Raw genomic sequence first — 20,933 nt, forward strand, 5'->3', positions numbered from 1 at the left:
GGAATCGTTTGCCTGTTTTCCAGCTGACTACAATTTGGTCGTCTTCAAGTCCAACGTGAACAAATTCTTGATGAGCCGTCCCCTTAAGTAATCCAATTTACCAAATTTTCACTACTAACGATTACTATGATATTGTCCCATTGACTACTGTACACTCGTTAACCTTTTACCATCGAGTGCCCTCCGAACCTTGAATAAGTGGTGACTCCTATGTAAGAAAGAATATATGAGCTTCGAAATCAACTTTTTCTCTCACCCCCACCCTCTATGACACCGATAATACATAATATTAGCTTTTGTTATTTTCGGACATTCTGGTAGTGAGAGAAGTTTTTCACTCCACGATCAGTAACACAACATCAGCCCATATTATAGAAAACGTTGATATTATATGTAAATATGAATGTACAGCCACACCTCGGATATAGTGGGCTTGTTTTTTTTTTAAAGATATTTGATACGCTATTAAATTATTCTTTACTAATGATTATGAAATACTACTACTAACAAAATAGTAAATATAATTACATAGTATTTGCATTTAGATTGTCTTTAGTTACGGCATATCGGCCATTATGGGAGTATTTAATACCGAATTAAGTCATTTTTGAAGAGGTTTTATGCTTCAGTGTCTTCATATCTTCCAATAGGTATTTATATTATTTGATTCGGTTATTTTATAGAAGATTGCTGTTTCTGATTTTAGATTATGAAGCCTGTACCTTCAAACAACCTGAACTGTTATGTTATCCGATATGCATTTAAAGGTTTCTATGAGTTCAGTATTAGAACCGCTGTTGTGTTTAATGTTAATAAATGCCTCAATTACGTAATGCTATGAATTAAAGTATATAATTATATTCTAATTCTTTCTTAATCCAAGAATATTAATGCTGAATAAACAGACAAATTCTTAAAAATGATTAAGAATGTAATTAGGATGTTATCTTCATAATAAATTTCAACGTAACAAACATATTTAGCCTAATCTATCGAGGGCAAATAGATTAATAAGAAACATTGTTATGAATCTTATTTCAAGGGAGCTACATTTTGTTTGAACAATATGTGATGTTCGAATAAGTTGTAATATTAATATATTTTTTATATAGATGTCGGCATAAAAGATACTGGCTGTGAGGAGCTAAAAGACGAAATGTAGTTATCGCAAAGACAGAACATGCCTATTGACCTATCAACAAGAGGAAAGTTCCATAAGCCTTCGGTTCTTGGAAAGAGGCTACTGAAATAGGAAGCAGTTTGTTAAAATGTAAAAAGACAATGAATTGATGAAGATTCCTTAAGCAACAAGTTAAACGAGCTCAAACGAATGGGGCATCGAATAAATCAGACAATTCTGCAGAACACATGACACAATAAATGTGCCTACATTTAAACGTAAATTCCATGAACAACGTTTCTTTCCTAGAACTGACTGTTTGTGGAACTCTGTTCAGCCAACCTATTTTCAGCTATTTTCAGCTGACTACAGCATTATCGTTTCCAAGTCCCATGTAAACAAGTTGTGTCGTTCCCTTAAATATTATTTTTTTCTACCCAATTTCCATCACTAACGATTACTACGCTGTTATCTGAGTAACCATCTTACAAACGTTAATACTTATCCTCAAGTAATCTTTGGGCCTTGATAAGTGGTGACTCTTTCATGATAATGAACCAATTAGCTCATCATTATGAATTTTGGAACACAACTGCTAAGTATAAAAGTTGGTAATGTTCGTTATATTTACTTAAATTTAATTTAAGGTAAAATGGTAAAAAATGACTTTCTGAAAATTTTAGATGTCTTTGAATTTTGTTAAATTTTAATAAAATGTATAACACATCAATTAATAAATATTCCTAGATTTCATTTTTTTCTTATGAACACTTAAGTTTAATCTTTTCAGTTATATTATAAGTCTTCTAGTCTGTAGCTGTTTCTCCTTTCTTCTTTTTATTCGAAACTAGAAACGAATCTGGCTGAAATAGGATTTTGTTATGAGAAGTTGCAATGAAATAAGAATTATGCTATCCGTTCAATGAAGAGTTAGAGATTAATAGAGATTAGTCAGCAAAATATTACATTGTGGATGAAAAGGGATTAATAGCGATTTGTATTTAATGCAAAGATACGCATAAATTTAACTGTATTCAACCATAAATTTAGCAAAAAGCACTGATTCCAAGTCAACAGACGATAACTGTTGTCAATTTTTACGGGATAAAAAGTCTACTTTTTGACATTGTAAGATTGGTATTAATACTGATTAATAGTTTAATAACGCAGTGTTTGATTTGAAGAGTTTTCTGCGTGAAGACAACATTTAGGCAGACAAATGCGTTTGATTTACTTCACAATGCATTGTTTTAGATCTTTAATAAATTCTTGGCCATTTCAAAGCAAAAGAATATGATTTTCCTTCTAGAAAATATTCAAAATTAAATACTTTAGTTTAAGCGGTGCTATAAAGAAATTGAAATTCAGGGAACCCAGCTTATTTATGCCTTGTGATAATGGATAAAATATTGAAATGTGAAGTTGCACGTCTATATATATGGTTTTTGTTTTTTACTCGTATCCGAATATGTGGCTTTCTTATTTATATATATCTTCTGTATTAATGTCAATAAATAGAAAGACTTCGAAGGCCTAATCTATTTATTCTTCTGTTTTCTCATTTGTCTTACCTCTTCATTTTATTTCCTTTTCTACTCAAAATCTTCGATGTCGTTGACTCGTTTTTCTCCCCATGTTCCAGACTGTTGCAGTTTATTCCCACGGGAACGAGTCTATATTTGTTAACACTTGTTAAAACCTCTTTCAAGTACACCCAATGATTGTGATTAAGGGAATATTTATTGTTTGATGTATAATATTTATTGTGAATTTTTACTGAGATCGAATGTTTTAATTTCCAAACCTCTTCTTTGCCCCTTTTGCATAAAATTAAATTCCACTGAATATAACTCAAATGACTAATTCTAGCAGCTATGATACAGAATTTATGATAATAGATTAATTAGCGCAAGAGTGGATCCTATAATAAAATTACATAAACATATGCACAAACTTAATATGAATTCAGATGAAATAACATTATCTAAAATCTATGACCGATCTCAATAAATAGAGTTCTGTATTCTCAACGGTTTATTGTATAACACACATTGTTAGATGAGAGTAGAATCAGCATTTTATCCTGGTAAAGGGTCGACGGATTTAATCGTGATCTAATTCTTATAGCTTTTAATAAGCATTGTTATCTATAGGTTTGATTTAAAGTTTTAATAAGCATCTATAAGATTTAAAGTTTTAATAAGCATTTATAAGTTATCTATAGGTTTGATTTAAGCTTTTAATAAGCATTGTTATCTATAGGTTTGATTTAAAGTTTTACGTTGGCCAACATCTGACAACTGTAAGTGTTTTTTTACAGCGATGATCGGCAAACACGAAAGGTTTTGTATATTTATTGCAGCAAGACTATTCAACTTGTATAAAACCCGTTGGGTTGGGATATAAACGCAGGAATGTTGCCGTAAGAGATATTATGCCACTTTTGTATCATATCACAAGTCACGTAATAGGGACAGTTTCATATGAGGACATGTCTCATTTCTAAGTACCGAGTTTACTGAATTGCTGCTTCGAAAGAGTGAGTGAGAGAGAGTTAGAGAGAGAGAGAGAGAGAGAGAGAGAGAGAGAGAGAGAGAGAGATTGATAAGAGATGTGGAAGGAAGAAAAGGAAATGTTCGATATACGAAACTTAGAAGTGATTAAATGGCGTGTGTGTTCCTTGTAGTCATATCAGTTAACAATTTCGTGATTAATAGAACATTAGGCTTCATGAATCGATTAAGTCATCCACTAGTAAATCACTAAATGTTGCATTCATAATTGCCCATGACATGTTATTTGCGGTAGCTAAGTTGGTAATAGTATCCAATTAAATAAGAGTGTGTGGATTAGCCTAATGGATATTATCGGGAATTATGGAATCGATGGTTCTTAGTTTAAATCCTATCAAATTCCACAACAACACTGTTACCACGATAATTTAACAACTTCTGTTCTACTAATTGTATACATAGAATTTTTTTTTATTTTGGTTTTTGTGTTTCATTAATAAAAAAAACTCAAAAGGACTAATATAACGTAGTTTTGTTTTGTTGTTTCGTTTTACGGCATCTTACCTCTTTTTCAGGTTATTTAATGCCAAATCTAGTAATTTTGAAAAAATACGCATCATGTTCTTTATGTCTTCAAATAGTTATTCATTGTTTTATTTGATTGTTTTTTAATGGAATATCGACCATTTTTATGTTATTTTATTCCAACGCCAACAATTTGGAAAATAAGTTTTAATACTTCAACTTCCTATTATAGTCAAATATTTACACACCTGGCTTGGTTTAATTGATTGTAGAGGTAAATTGTTGTTTTTGTTTTTGACTTTGGAAAATATGACCGAGTTTTGCAAAAAGAAGGGAAAACAATAAGCCAGTACCTTCACCAACGAACACGGTTTTAAATAAGAATTTACTGGAAAACGTTTTTATGATTCAAGTTCCTTTCATCTTCCCATATTTGCTTATGATGTTTTGTTTGGTTGTTTTGTTTTACGGAATATTTACACTTTCAGGTTATTTAATGAATCTAGTAATTTTATTAAAACATTTTTTTTATGATTCAGATTTATTATATCTTCAAATATTTATACAGTGTTTGGTTTGGATTGGTTTGGTTGTTTAACATGCCAGAGTAGTTTACATTCCACATAAGAATTGTGAATTATTTGATCGTCATAGCAATGTATACAACTTGATCGTTAGACGTTTTCGATAATTTGCTTTTGTAAGTTTTATGCCCTAAAATGCCCAATGAAAATGTTTATCGTTGAAACTAAGTTGCTTTTAGTTTTTAAATAAATCTTATATTGGCTTCTTTACTTACAAAATCTTTTTCTGAATTTTTGAGGTAAGATTAATCGGACAATTTCTCTCATCCTGAGCGTTATCTACACAACGTTTCGATCGATGTAACCTTCGATCTTCGCCAGATATTAAAGTTGCCATGATTTGGCAGAAAAAAGGGATTTAATCTGCATAGTAAGGGTTTGAATTTTAGATTTACATGGAAGTAAGTTTAAGCAAATTATAAAGATAATTTAATCATCAGGGAATACTTGGCGTATAATCTCTAAGTTATGATTAAATTTTTAATTAAATCTATCAAATAATTGTAAGCCTTAAGAAACATATTATTTACGAAACTAAGAGATTGCTGGTTTCAGTATGGTTAATCGAATATTATCCAGGCCTCGGTATTATGCGTTTATTAACCAGATGTAGTTTTTTTTAAAATGATATATTATCATTATAACTGATAGGAGAAAAACAAAGGGGAAAGCAACAAACAGAGGGCAAGGAAATGAAAAAGGGGGAAAAAGGGCGAAGAAAGAGAAAAGAAGCAAACATCAAACTTGTTGATAAGTGAGCATAAAAAACAGATGTATTAAGGATGGACAATCTTGAAAAAAATGGGATAACTATTTGGAATTATCTCCCTCGAGAGTTATGGGTATTTCTAATAAAAGAAAGCAGACGATGAAGACAACTGAAGTGATTTCTCAAAGAAAGAGTTAAAATACTGTAAATATGTGATGAACTTGTGTTCTTGTCTTTAAATATCAACTGTATTATTGTAAATGTATGTGATTCGCCCTACATTTATAATGTAGATCTTAAACTGATGCGATTATATTTTTGTTATTGTTCTTAAGCATAGTTAATGTGAATTTGCGGTTAATGGTTCCCATATACTACTAAATCCAATATGGCCGACTTAAAAGGTAATTATAACCAAGCATATGCATCGCCTCTTTGAATCGACTTACTTTCCATTGATCTTCTTTGTCTATGATTTTTAGTTCATCCCACAATGAGATGTGGGTGCCTTTTTCTCTCTATATGTGATCTGTCATGTCTGAGTTTTCAATTTCTCCACGCATTATGGCTTTTCAGTGTTCCTCTAGCCTTACTTTTAGAGGTCGTCACGTCTCACCTTTATAGAGGTTTCCATATTTACACGAAATCACATACATTCAGTTTTTTGTCATGAGTCTTTCGGTCGAGGGTCTGACTGGCACTAGGTATCTTCGGAGTGTTGAGTCGCTCTTGAATAGGTATATATATTATTATCCGTATATGGAAAACCGACCTACACGAGACAATCCCTGAACTTCAATTCCCACCACCCATATACTACAAAGAAAGAAATCGCCCGATGCCTACAACACAGAGCAAAAGTAATATGTAATAACAATAATACATATCGAAAAGGATGATCAATATAAGAACAACTCTCGTTCAATATGACTACCCAGAGAGTATGACATCAGCTCCAGAAAATCCGGAATAAACACCTAAAGAAACTGCTCTAAAACACACCCCAGTTTGTAAACCATACACCAAAGCCCTATCTGAAAAAATAAAAATAATATGCAGTCTGTATGACATGAAAACAGTATTCAGACGCGATTCAACAATCGAAAAAAAAATGTGGTGCTAGACTGCAAAACTCATAACAAAAACTGCGTGTATGAAATTTCGAGTAAACATGGAAAATTAGACGTGAGATATTTCAACCTCTAAAAGTAAAGAGGAACGCCGGAAAGGCGTAATACGTAGGGAAACTGAAAAATCAGGCATGGCAGACCACATATGAAGAGAAAAATGCATCCACATCCATTGTGGGATGAAATAAAAAGCAAAGAGAGAGAAGATCGATGGAAAGTAAGACGACTCAAAAAGACGGCGCATGTGCTGGGTTATAATAACCTTTTAAGTCGTCCAGCGTTGAACTTAATAGTATATGAGAATTGTCAATTCCAAATCCACATTAACCATGCTTAAATACATAAGAAAACTAAAATCTCATGAGTCTAAAATCTGCAACATATAAATTTACAGTTAATCATGTACATTAACAACCCAGTTTAGCTTTAAGTACAAGAACACAACTTCATCACATATTTAGAGTTCTTTTTTATCACCCCTTTTAAAAATCACTTAAGTTGTCTTCTTCACCTCCTTTCTTCTATTAGAAATACCCATTACTCTCAAGGGAGATAATCCCCAAATAGTCATCCGATTATTTTTTCAGAGTTGTCTGTTTTTCTACTCACATATAAACAACTTCGATTTTCCTTCCCTTCTCTTTTTTATCCTTTTCTCTCATTTCTTTACTCCCATTTAATTCCATTTTACTTTTTTTATCTCTTATCTGACATAACGATAACATATCAAAAATATATATTTTTTAAATACTGCGTCTGGCTAAGAAACGGATAACACTCAATTAACCATACTGAAACCAGCAATCTCTTTGTTTCGTAAATATTTCTATGAACTTACGATTAGTTGATGGATTTAATTAAAATTTAATCTAAATAAGTTGGAAATTATACCCCTAAAATTCTCTGATGATTAAAATATCTTTAAAACCGTTTCAATTTACTTTCAACTGGACCAAAAATTCGAAACATTTAAATGCAAAGGTACCCCCTTATTTTTCTGCTAAAATATGGCGACTTTTACAACTGACGGAGATCGGAGGCTACATCGACGGAAACGTTGTGCAGATAACACTGAAGGTGAGGATAATTGTTTGATTAATCTATATATTATGAATATTTATTTAAATTTACACAAGGCTTACATAGAGAAAATCTCTCATTTTTTCTTTTTTCTTCCCCGTCTCTCTACTATCTCTCTCTCTCTCTCTCCACACACACACACACACACACACACACACACACACACACACACACACACACACACACACACACACACACATGTATATATGGAGTGGCTTAATCTTCTAAATATATCAAGTAAGAATTACGATGTATTGAGCTGTGCCCTCAAGCGTTGAACCGCGCGGATTTGCATTTTGGGGGTGCTTGCAATGGTCCTGTTGTAATAACTTGAATCGGTAGAGAGGATGAGTTGTACAGCGGCGCATCTCCGATATCGGTTGTTGAATATTGTGTCAATTTAAGACATAAAAGAAGGCTCCTCTCGCTCTTGTGATTTGTATATAACTGGTCAACTACTAGTAGACGGTCTGCAAAAAAAAAAAAAAAAGAAAAAAGAAAAGAAAACTGGTTTTCATCAAACGAAAATAGAATCATGCCGTAGTTTCTAGGACGACAATTTTATCGTATCACACACACACACACACACACACACACACACACGCACACACTATATATATATATATATATATATATATATATATATATATATATATATATATATATATAAAGTGGATTAATCTTCTAAGTGGGTCAAGTAAGAATTACAATTCCCTAATGGCCACTGTGAAAACATGTATCGTATATCTGACCTAATATCTTTTTTTCAGTTTCTTTTTCTACGATAAAAAGACACTTATCTCTACAACATTATCAAAGCGAAATCTACAACGTGTGATCTCATTCAATCTTCGTGATTGAGTACAGCTTTTTAAAAGTTAAATAACAATCTAAGTGATTTTAAAAGTATGAACTTTCGAAAGAGTGCCTGTGTTTTTAATTCTCTCCACTTTCATAAAAGTAGATGTTTGCCTGTGATACGACTACACGGGGAAATATTTCATAATCAGGATTATATTTTTTTAATTTCAAAAACCCAATCCATGTCATAGGTTAGGTCTTCCAGTTGTTGGAACCGAAAACTGGTACACAACTGATGACAGTCACTGGAATCTCCCAACCACCTTCCTCTGTTCATTTATACAACATATAAAACGTTCGGAATTCTTTATCTGGTGGTAGAACCTAATGCTTATTGCCAGTGTGCTTTTGTAAATATACTAGGAGGCCGCCCGGCGTTGCCAGGTCGTAAAATACGCATAAATATTATATTTTAATCAATTCAGAATCCCTATTTATTATAAACAGAAATACCGTAGGTATTATATGTAACTGTAAATTCCTCTAAAACTATAAAGTAAAAAATAACTGGTAAGAAACTGACACGTATGTATGCGAGTATTTTTTTTTTCTAAACAGCTCACTGCTTATAAGTAAAATAAAGAATACTTGAGCTGAGATCGAAAACCTAAAGACAGTGGGTCAAGTACGATAATCAGTAGACCAGCTTGATACAGCCCTTACAAAGTGTTTTCGAGACCTTCTTATTCTTAACATAAAGAAGTTGTCATGTTTCAAGGCCGCGCGTGCGCATTTGTGAAACAGTTGAAAACAGACAAAAATACGACGACCCTCACGTAGCAGCCTCTTTTACGGATGAAAATCGATTAAAAAGTTTTCCACTTGTCATATTATTAGGGCTATGACAACAGCATATTCTTTTCATTGTTTTGACTCTCGAGTATATATCCGATACTGTTAGACACAATTAATCAATCGAGAATCACATCATTCTACATAAAAACATAAGATATCAATGGATATATAAACGAGAATCAAAACAAGGAAAAGAATATGCTGTTGTCATAGCCCTACTTAATATCCTATATACCAAATTGTCTGTCTGTAGATCAAAACTTCGTCGAGTATATAGGTTGAGAAGTGTCCTCACACACATATTCCTACTTTTATAGATATACTAGCAATCGGTGCCCGGCGTTGCCCAGGTGTTTTGAAGTGTTTGCTTAGGAAAAAAAAAGGTCAATTTTTAAAAACTTTTACCCCTATTATGACCTCGTAACATTTATTGTTTAGGGATCAAGTAAAGTTAATAAGTTAGATCCATGTCCAAGGAATCTATATATATAAAATATCACGTGTTCAGACCTTAAATTGTAGGAGAAGTTTGGTAGAGTTCTCAAAGGTCTAATTGTTGAATATTGACCACTTAATCGCCAAATTTCTGTCGAAAACCTATCACATCGATGTTCCCAAATCTCAGTACCCTGTATATCAAATTTCGAATCTGTAGGCTTAAAATTGACAGAGTTTTAACGTAGGGAAATGCACACAGACGCACCGACACAGACAGACACCATCACTTATACATATATATAAACATAAACATCATATATATAAAGATAATAGTACGCCATATATATAACAAAAGAGCATTATTTACTGAAGTGAAAGGAAAACCCGGGGGAAATTTACCCATAAATAAATCTATATTTTTTTGTGTGTATTGATAGTCTGGTACTTATACAGTTTAGTGACGACATTAAAAAATGGAAATATTGAAAAAAAATTTTTATTGTACGTAACTGTTATAGACTGAAGTTCTCCGAAAAAAATTTCACTTCATTTGATCAAGTAGTTTTTTTTTTTTTTTACAGCGAAAAACAATGATTTATCACGGCTACGTCAACGTGGCCATTTTGGAAATGTTATTGCAGGCCCAGTAATTCCCCAAGGGCAGGTAACTGCCGTACATAGCAGAATACCTGCATTTTAGGCCAATCTAGCCCTTTTTCCCCCCCACCAGAATGAGATTTTTTTTTTTTTTTTTTGCGAAGACAGATGCCATTTTTGGGGTGTTTTTTTTTTTTTTTAATTTGTAACAGAAGTAAATAAACGAAGTTTCGAAGTTATCCATGCGTGTCCAACTGAGCATGTTTCGAAAATAATCTCGTATAAAAATTCCTCAATTCTTTGCATTCTTCAATTTCTTTGCATATTCAATAGTATTCTTATTTATAAAAAAAAAAATACGCAAAAAAATTGCAGATTAAAAAAAAAAAAAACGTAAAAAAATTTCAGATGTGTTGTGCGCATCTCAATATGGCGAGAAAAAAAAGGCTAGATTGCGAAATTTGGCCTAAAATGGAGGTATTCTGCTAGGTACATTTCCAAAATGGCCACGTTGACGTCGTCGTGATAAATAATTGTTTTTCGCTGTAAGAATTTTTTTTCGGAGAACTTCAGTCTATAACAGTTACGGACAATAAAATTTTTTTTCAATATTTCCATTTTTTAATGTCGTCACTAAACTGTATAAGTGTCGATAGTCTTATCAACACCCCTTTTTTCTATTTATTTATAAAGAAAATACAACTTTATACAAATTCCCTATTAGTTTTTTTTTTCGGTTCTCTTATACGATGATCATCTTTATTTAACTATTACGTGTAATTATATTCATACAGATATTCTATATGATTTATATTTGCGTAATATTTGCGTAGAAATGAAGAAAATCAAATTTACTGTGTATTTATCGTGTTGCCATAACAACGTGACGTAGCCAAGGACGGTAGTGGACGTGAGTGTGTGTGCGTGTGTGCGCGTGTTTTCGTGCTGTATTGTTTGTAGTAGTAGTAGTACTAATAATCTGGCCAGCGTTTGCTTTCTTGTGTTAATGGCGGACGTTGAGTCAGAGGTTGGATTGTGATGTCTGTAACTTTCGTATTTTTCTAATTTGTAAATGGCAAGTTAGAAAAAAATTAAACCCTTCCAAGATGGACAATAAATAAGACCAAAATATTTTATGGTAAAGATAAGAGCGTAAGAACTATACTTTTTTAGGAGATGTGATTATTGGATTAACCAATCAGAAATCGTCTGTGGCACACACATCTCTGTTTTTATAGATATATAGAAGATAGATAGATAGATAGATAGATATAGAAGATAGAAGATAGATAGATAGATAATCTGACCTTTTCACCACAAATAATCAGAATTATGGTTAATATCTTTCACAATTGCATGATTGTATCAACAAAACTAATATACATAAAATAATAACAACAACTAGCGGGACATGTGGAAATTTCACAGGGGGTTCATTAATATGTAATATATTGATGTTGACATTCTGTAGATATGCAGTGTAAATGGAGACGATTTGATATTATTGTAGTTTTTTTGTTAAAACTGAAAAAGTACTTATCTAAGCTTGTGCGAACGCCCGGCAAAGTCCGAACGTAAAGTGCGATATATTTTAATTCTTGCAGATTTCGTATATATTATTTTAGAGTTAATATTCTATCGATTTTTGCATATTATAAAGTTGCGATTTTAAAAATAAAAAAAATATATCTATATGCATTAGCTTGAATCGAAACCGAACTAAAAAACGTATATATTTATATATATATATATATATATATATATATATATATATATATATATATATATATATATATATATATTCATATATTATTAAAAAAGATATTACTGGAGTGCCATCAGTTATAATCGAAACCAAAACTAAAACTTATGGAGAATTCTTGGTAAAATTATTTATGACAAAAAATGGAATTACATATAAATTAAACGACACAAAACATAACACAAACGCTATCGTATTAATATATAGACTAGCGGGATCTGTGAAAATTTCACAGTGGAATCTTTCATATGTAATATATTGTTGCTGTGCATTATATGAACATTCAAACACCCTGCGATATTATTGTACTTCTATTCTTTACAACTATAAAACTATTGAAGTAATTTGGTTAATGTAGTGCCAGAATATGTCTGGTTATTACAGTTTATTTTCGATATATTTATAGGAGTCTGTGGCCTTTGTATGGACACCCGGCGCGAACAGAAATCCCACAATATCATTATACTATCTTTAGAAAGAACAGATACTACATTTGGATCCTAGCCAGAAAAACCAAAAATGTATATTTTAATTTCATGTAGGGCCCAAAAACAACAGTATTCCTTTTATATTGGGTCTTCGGTGATCGGGAGATCCTATTTATTAAAAAGGAGGATAGAAGTTAATAACATGCTACGAACATTAAATTAGGCGTATCTATATACCAATTTTATGTTCGTAGAATGTTATCACTATCTATCCTTCTTTTCTAATAAATAGTATTTCTCAAGCTGGAAACTGTGACACACGTACGTACGTACGTACGTACGTACGTACATTCAAGATAATACGGTATTAATACATAGATAAAAAAGTCCTACTTTGTTTTTCATCCCACAGTTGTGTTTTAACATTTTTTCTATATTTTTAAAGTGGTGGAGTTAGAAAGCGCGGGAGATTCTTTTTGCATCAATATCTGAGTGGAGGCTATATAACATAGAAGCATATAAAAATATTCGATGTGTACTTAGCTATAAAATCAGTTCTCACACAGCGATAATGGAGGAAAGATTTTGGCAGGAGAAATGTACATGGTAGAATGGATTATTCAAAGTTTGGTGAGAAAATTTTGGGAAACAGGAAGTATGGCTGATGCAAACAATGCTACTGTTCTCAAAATTGTTCAGTCATGATTCCTGACAATATTGAGATTTTATGGGAACAACCTGAGAAATCCCCCAGAAAATCAGGTAGCATTGCTAGAGCTTTGAAGTTTTGAAGATCCTTCATAATGACCTTAATTCCTTTCCTTACAAAATTCAAATCTTGTAGAGGCAAATCGATCGCAGTAAAGCAGAACAATATATATATATATATATATATATATATATATATATATATATATATATATATATATACTTTGGGGATTAGAACAAGAAGCTAAAGACCAGAGTATATTTTAATGTATTAGTAAATTCATTAATACAATTAAAAAATAGAAAAGAAAACAGTAATGTAGATATATAATAAGCTCGATAGGCATATATATATATATATATATATATATATATATATATATATATATATATATATATATATATATATATCCTAGAGCCATTTTAATATGAAGTAAGATGATTTACAATTTAAAATTAAAATTAAAAATTAAACATCGATTTCATAAGGAAGAACAAACAAATCGATAAATTGTACGATCGTTTCGGAAACGATGTTTTTATTGTGATAGACAATGAGTCTTGGACAATAATTTTATCATATAGTTTTTTGCAACAAAGTCTTCTAATCAGTAAAAATATTGGGTGTTTTTTTTTCTAAAGACACCAAAAATAAACCTAGCATTTTTAAAGTAAGGCAGATGTATCTGCAAAATATTTAAAATATAAAAGAAAATAGTTACGTTTTTGATTGTTTACACACACACACACACACACACACACACACACACACACACACACACACACATATATATAATATAAAGCTGACTGTATTTGCGTGTGTCTGGTCACGAATAGACTCCTATATGGTTGACTATTTTAAAAAACTGATTGCATATAATGATAGAAGATGTATCGAGACACAGGAATGGGTATGTTTGATCCGGCCGAACGGTGGTTCATTAAAATTGTTGGGTCTGCGTTCGAACCTGATCTACAAAGTATGGAAATAAAAAAATAAAAAATAAAAAAAAAACGTTTACAAGTATTTTTGATATAGATAAACATAATAATACTTTGATTTTAACTTAAATAGGGATGGTATAATAACATTGTGGGGTCTACGTTCGCGCCTGGCCTCCATGGAATGGAAATAGCACCAACTTTAATAAAGGCTTTTCATATCTATCTGCGTAAGTATACTTTGATAATTATGTTTCAGTTTGAAGAAATATGGTATTATAAAATTATGGGGTTTCATTCGAACCTGACCTCCACAGAACCTGACCTCCACAGAAGTGAAATAAGTCACAAACTTTAACACGGTTTTTTAATATAGATCCACAGAATATTGTGATAAGTGTTTCGATGTGAACAGGTATGGTATAATAAATTATGGGGTTTATCTATTTTATTTTTACTTTTTATCGTATTTTGCCTTGGTTTTGATACCCCCAGATTCGAAGCTATACCTTTACAACCCTTCCTTTTCATAACCTATCATACTTTCATAAATCAGTTTGCTGTAGGCTGTTTTTGAACCCAGTCAACGAAGGGTACTTTTGCTGGTATATATATATATATATATAAATATATATATATATATATATATATATATATATATATATATATATATATATAAGCGAGATAAGATACTGATAGAATTCAGATAAAAATCCTGATAGATATTACTTGAAGTAATACTTTCTTGGAGATCCTAGCCAAAAAAGAAAAACTTAATATTTAAGAATAGAGCAATATATAAGTTTCGTGGTTTAATTATAAATTCTGAAAATACAACATATAGAGGCATATATTCGATTTAAGAATTTATTGCTTGACAAAGGAATATGTAGAAAAGGGTTATTTTAATTTCCTTAATCGATGGATTTTCAACAATGGCTCATCTCATCAGAGAAAATGAAATGCAGTACGCAAAATGTTCAGCTGCGAATGGACGCTTTTTGCTTTTCAGCACAATTATTGAAAATAGTTTTTGGGTGGTTGTGGATAATTATATGGAGAAAATTATACGAAAAGAGAAGTTGATACAACCTGGGTTGTCCATTATCGGAAGGAGTCCAATGTCATTCGGGGTTACAAATCCGGGTGGGCAGAAAATATGCCCATGGGAGAAAGTGATATTCCTATATAGCGAAAGCGTACTGCTCAATCCTTATATTTCGAAAAGTATACCGGGCTATCTGATGATATGCCCATGGTTGAAAATCCATGGATTAAGGAAATTAAAATAACCCTTTCTATATATTCCTTTGTCAACCAATAAATTCTTAAATCGAATATATTTATTAATTTAAGATTTAACAGTTGAAAGACCAGACGAGTACAATAATGATTTCAATAAACATTTCTATTTATTAAAATAAGTTAATTTTGTTTTTCAAATTGTCGAATATTCAAATATTCTTCTTCAGGAAATATATACAAGTTATGGTGGAAATGACACGTCCTCAGAAATTGGAAGTTGGGGTTGAATGACTTTTTAATGTCCGGTGACAGTGCTTGCATTTGGTCGAACGCAAGGGAAATAATAATAAAAACTCCACATTGTGAAAATCACCCGATATTAAGAATTAAAGATTTAATACTTGAAAGAGCAAACGAGTGCAAAACTGTATTCAATAAACATTTCTATTTATTTAAAATAAAATTGAATTTGTTTTAGCATTGTTAACGGACATTAAACGAAAATCATTCAACCTCACCATTACGCATAAGAAAAAGTAGAAAAACACTCTGTATTTCCTGAGGAAGAATATTTTATTATTCAAAAATTTGAAAAAAAAATTCAATTTTACACTCGATCCTTTTACCTCCCTGCTACCAAATACTCTCACTTCAGGATTTAAAATTCAATTTGGATATGAAATTCAATATCCTTTTGATTCTGAACCAATATATGATTTCCCTTATTCTATGATTTAAAAACAATATATGATTTCCCCTACTCTATGATTTAAAAACTTTACAAACTTTTAATTATGATTTTCAATGTTTATTACATTTAGCAAATTGGCTATAAACCATTAGAATATTTGCTAATATTTTTTCTTATAAAAACATGGTTAAACATCGAAAACCTATAGGTTAAGGAAATATACTTATTGAAATATATTCTTCGTCTTGCATGTAATAAAAATTAAAATTTTAGATTTGAAATTTAACCGTTTCACATTATAAAATTGAAATTACTAAATTATGATTTATTTGCTCTATCTGGTATACTGAGCATTTTTGATTTAGCTGGGATTGTCTTTATAAAATATTACAGTCATTAATATTTTGTAAGACCGATAATCACTGGATTTATATACTAGTAGGTTTATTGCATTACATTATTCTGAAGAATATATATATATATATATATATATATGCATACATATATATATATATATATATATATATATATATATATATACACAGACATGACAGAAAAGAATAGAAACACATAGAAACAGTTTATTTTAATAAGCATATAATTTATGAAGCAAAATCAAAAATAAAGGTCACAAATTCAATAACTAATACTTGGTTGACATTCCCTTTGCTGTTTTAATGTTAGGACCCTTCTAGGCATCGTATTGATCAGTTGACGAATATCATCTTGAGAAGTATTTTTGCTATGTCTGACATAATAATGCTAAGAGGTCAGGCTTAGAAGATGTCTTCCTTTTCTTTTTGCGAAGGTTCCGATCTAATATGTCCCAACGGTTTTCAATTGGGTTCATACCGAGGGACTGACTTGACCATGGCAGTTTATTAATCCCATTTTGGCTCAACAAACTGACAAGAGCAAATTGATAAGGAGCCTAGTCTTTTCTGCGATTGATATAGGCAGGACGAAGAAGTGACTTCCTTCTCACAGCTCTATAATAGTAGCCCAGTATGTGCAGATACCTGACAGCTGTTCTGGGACTGACACCAGCTTGTGTTGCAATGTCAGAGGTTTTGCACCGAGGATCCTCTTCAACATTTCTTTTCACAAGACGCATAGTTCTTTCAAACGTCTCGGGCGATCTAGATGAGGGTTTGTGCACTCGTTGTCCAACCATTGTGCACTGCACGATCACTCTATTAACAATAGAAAGGGGTATCAAAAGATTTCCTGCTATTTTGCATTGACTAAGACCATATTCATGGTAACCCACGATTCGTCCTCGCAGAAATTCTGATAGATCTGATGCTCCTTTAATTCGTGGCATGCTCCACTATTATTAGATGCAATTTTAATGAGATAATCTAAGTTATTACAGCACTATTCTTATCTCTAAATATAAATACACATATATAAACTTTAGGAAAATATTCATCTCAATGTCTATTCTTTTTCCGTCATGTCTGTGTATATTAATAAGGCCCTCTCCCCAAACCATACACATCGCCACTTGGACGTAACGGGCTATTATTTGTGATCATGTTTAAGGGGAGATAAGTTAGACGTTGATTTACGTTACAGTTAAACTTCTGCATGTCAGTACAGTCAATGAAGCAGGTAGCATGAAGGTAATTCCAAAGTATAGCTGCCCAAGGAAAGAAACTATAAGAGTAGAAGACTTTCCGGCATTTAGGAATCTCTACAGTGAAAGGATAGGATTTAGGAATCTCTACAGTGAAAATATAGGATTTAGGAATCTCTACAGTGAAAATATAGGATTTAGGAATCTCTACAGTGAAACGATAGGATTTAGGAATCTCTACAGTGAAAGGATAGGATTTAGGAATCTCTACAGTGAAAGGATAGGATTTAGAAATCTCTACAGTGAAAGGATAGGATTTAGGAATTTCTACAGTGAAAGGATAGGATTTTGATGCTAAGCGGATTTATGAGCACATGCCTTGTAAATCTAACACATGTTACTCAAACCGTACATACGCACACACACATACAACATACACACACCGTCAATACGCACTGGTTACCTATCCATGTGGTAACCCTCGTCTTGCCTAACAGGTGGCGTTCTCTATTTCCTGTTCAACTTCTCTCTCCTTCCTTTCTCTTTCCCTCGCTTGCCTTAGACCTGTCAACACGTTTCTTGTTGTCCATGTAAGGGACACACCTTTAAACACGTCTCGACAGAATAGTATTTTTTTTAAGGTAAGGATGAACAATCTAATATATATACACATCACATACACGATGAACATTCAACACATCAAGACACACGTATGCACCAAACTATATACACAACGAACGTTCTAAATCCATACACGTGTACTATGAACTCTCATACGTATAACAGACAATCCAATTCATGCATGAAATATGCATACACGCGCATACATCAATACGCCCTGTATTTTTTGGTGCTTTTGTATAAATAAATTCTCCTATATATATGTAAATATGCAACTCTTTTTCAGCGGGCTTTATTCTGAATCTTCTTTCTTTATCATACTTCTTTTTTCTTAGTCGTTTTTCAATGTCTCACCAACAATCAGAGACCGCCACAAAGTGGTAACCACAACAGGTTTGTCGTGGGGTATGAACGTTGAGCAAGAACATGCGTAATGAGTTCATCACAGCAAATTTCTTAAATGTATAAGGCTGCAATATTGCCGTGATGGAACAGTTGTTGACAGTGCCGAACCTATTAGATTGGATAATCTATTTTGGATACTGTCCAAGGTAAGTGACTAGCGATAGATATACCAACTCGGATGTGGTAACAATATCTCGCGCTTGGACGAATGGTGGTTTTGTAGAAGTAAATGATACGCTCAGCTGTGAGTAATTTTTTAGCACAACAGAATAAATCCACCTTCTTTGCAGCAACCTTCGAAATATCCTAAATGTATTTGTTCCAGTTCATATTGCCTGTGAATGTTAAGCCGAGGCCTTTGAAGGAAGAACTCTCAAGTAGATGTTATTTGTCCTGAATATCGTCGGTGGATTGTCTTCTTGTAATTGCTAAAGAGGAGCAGCTTAATCTTAATAGCATTATATGTTACCATCCATTTACACCCCCATTCCACAACAGTCTGGAGGTCGTTTTCTAAGGATTCTGCCATTGACTTAGATTTGTGTACATCCGTTTTTTCCTCGTGCCTGTTATAGGACGTTGTATCATTTACAAATATACCCATCTCAGACACAATGTTATCAGGGAGGTCCTTAATGAATATTAGTGGTTTGAATATCAACTCTGGAGGCACTTCCGCATTGATGTTACACTGTTTGGACGTACATCCGTCAAGAACAACATGGATGCTCCTTTTGTCTATATTGTGAAGATATCAGTCAAAGGATTGAACAAGATCCTGGTTTGTCGGGGTAGTCATGTCGAGGAGGTACAAGTGCTTGCGGTTCGTCAGAGCATTCAACATTAAAGTATTCGTAGAACAGAGAGAGGGATGCAAAATTTCCTCGATGGGACAGAGGCTGAAACCTAGATGACAGTTCAGGACCTATCAGGTTGGCGACTCTCTTTTGAACCCTGTCAGGGAGCGAGAGACAAGTAGCAGATGCACCATCCCAAATATGACTGCAATACTCCATACATGGGCGAATGGTGGCCTTACAGAGGTACATGATACTTTCAAGCGTAAGTAATTTTCTAGCACGGTAAAGAAAGCTCATCTTCTTTGCAGCAGCCTTGGCAATGTTCTCAATGTATATATTCCAGTTCATGTTCCCTGTAAACGTTAGGCCGAGGAGTTTAAAGGAAGTACTTTCAGGCAGCGCGTTCTTGGCCATTGCTATTGGTGGTAGAAAAGGTTTCTTGTATTTATTAAAAAAAAACAAGCTTAGTCTTAGAAGCATTGAATGTGACCATTCATTTTTGTCCCCATTCCACTGCAAATTGGAGGTCATCCTCTAGTGTTTCTGCCATTTCCTTAGATATGTGTTCATTTGTTTTCCCCTCATGCTTGTTATAGAGGGTGGTGTCATCGGCAAATATACCCATCTCCGAAACAATTTTATCAGGGAGGTCATTTATGAATATCAGAAATAATAAAGGTCCAAGGATAGACCCCTGAGGTACTCCCGCATTTAGACCATATTGTTTGGATGCACGACTGTCGAGGATAACTTGGATTTTTCTCTTACTTTCAAAGGATTTAATTCTTGTTATTGATCTTCCTCCTCGACCTTTTTTTCTTCACGTGTGATCTTCTGGATACATTCATGTTTCAAAGTTTTCTTTCAATACAAAAGATCGATAATTGTAAACACATGAAAAGAAAGAATATATATATATATATATATATATATATATATATATATATATAAAGACAATATTAGGCTGCATTCCATTCATTACGATTTTTTTTACCAACGATTTTTTAAAACAAAACCTTTTGTACATTTTCATGGATCTTTACGTTTACCGAAAAACATCCGTCACTAATATGTCTATTCATGATCCATGGATTTTTTGAAATCATAATATTGGAGGAGACGAGGAAGAAATTATTTTTATCTATTTCGTATTTCCCATTAGCCTTTTTGTCTTCTTAAACCCTTCTAAAGCTAAGTTATTTTCTTTTACTATTATTTCTGGATAAATTCAAATCAACCATAAATTTGCGAGCTACTGTTCTTTCTAATTTGAACTTGTAACATTTAAAAAAATATATATTACTCTATTTAATAAATATTTACAACCCGAGATAAAACAGGCTTAAGGCTCCCACAATTCGTGCTAGATCTGTCCGCAAGGACCCGTGGGGCAATTGTAA

Source organism: Euprymna scolopes, chromosome 5, assembly GCF_053919585.1.
Source record: "Euprymna scolopes isolate OS-2025 chromosome 5, ASM5391958v1, whole genome shotgun sequence".
In the NCBI taxonomy this organism is placed as follows: domain Eukaryota; kingdom Metazoa; phylum Mollusca; class Cephalopoda; order Sepiida; family Sepiolidae; genus Euprymna; species Euprymna scolopes.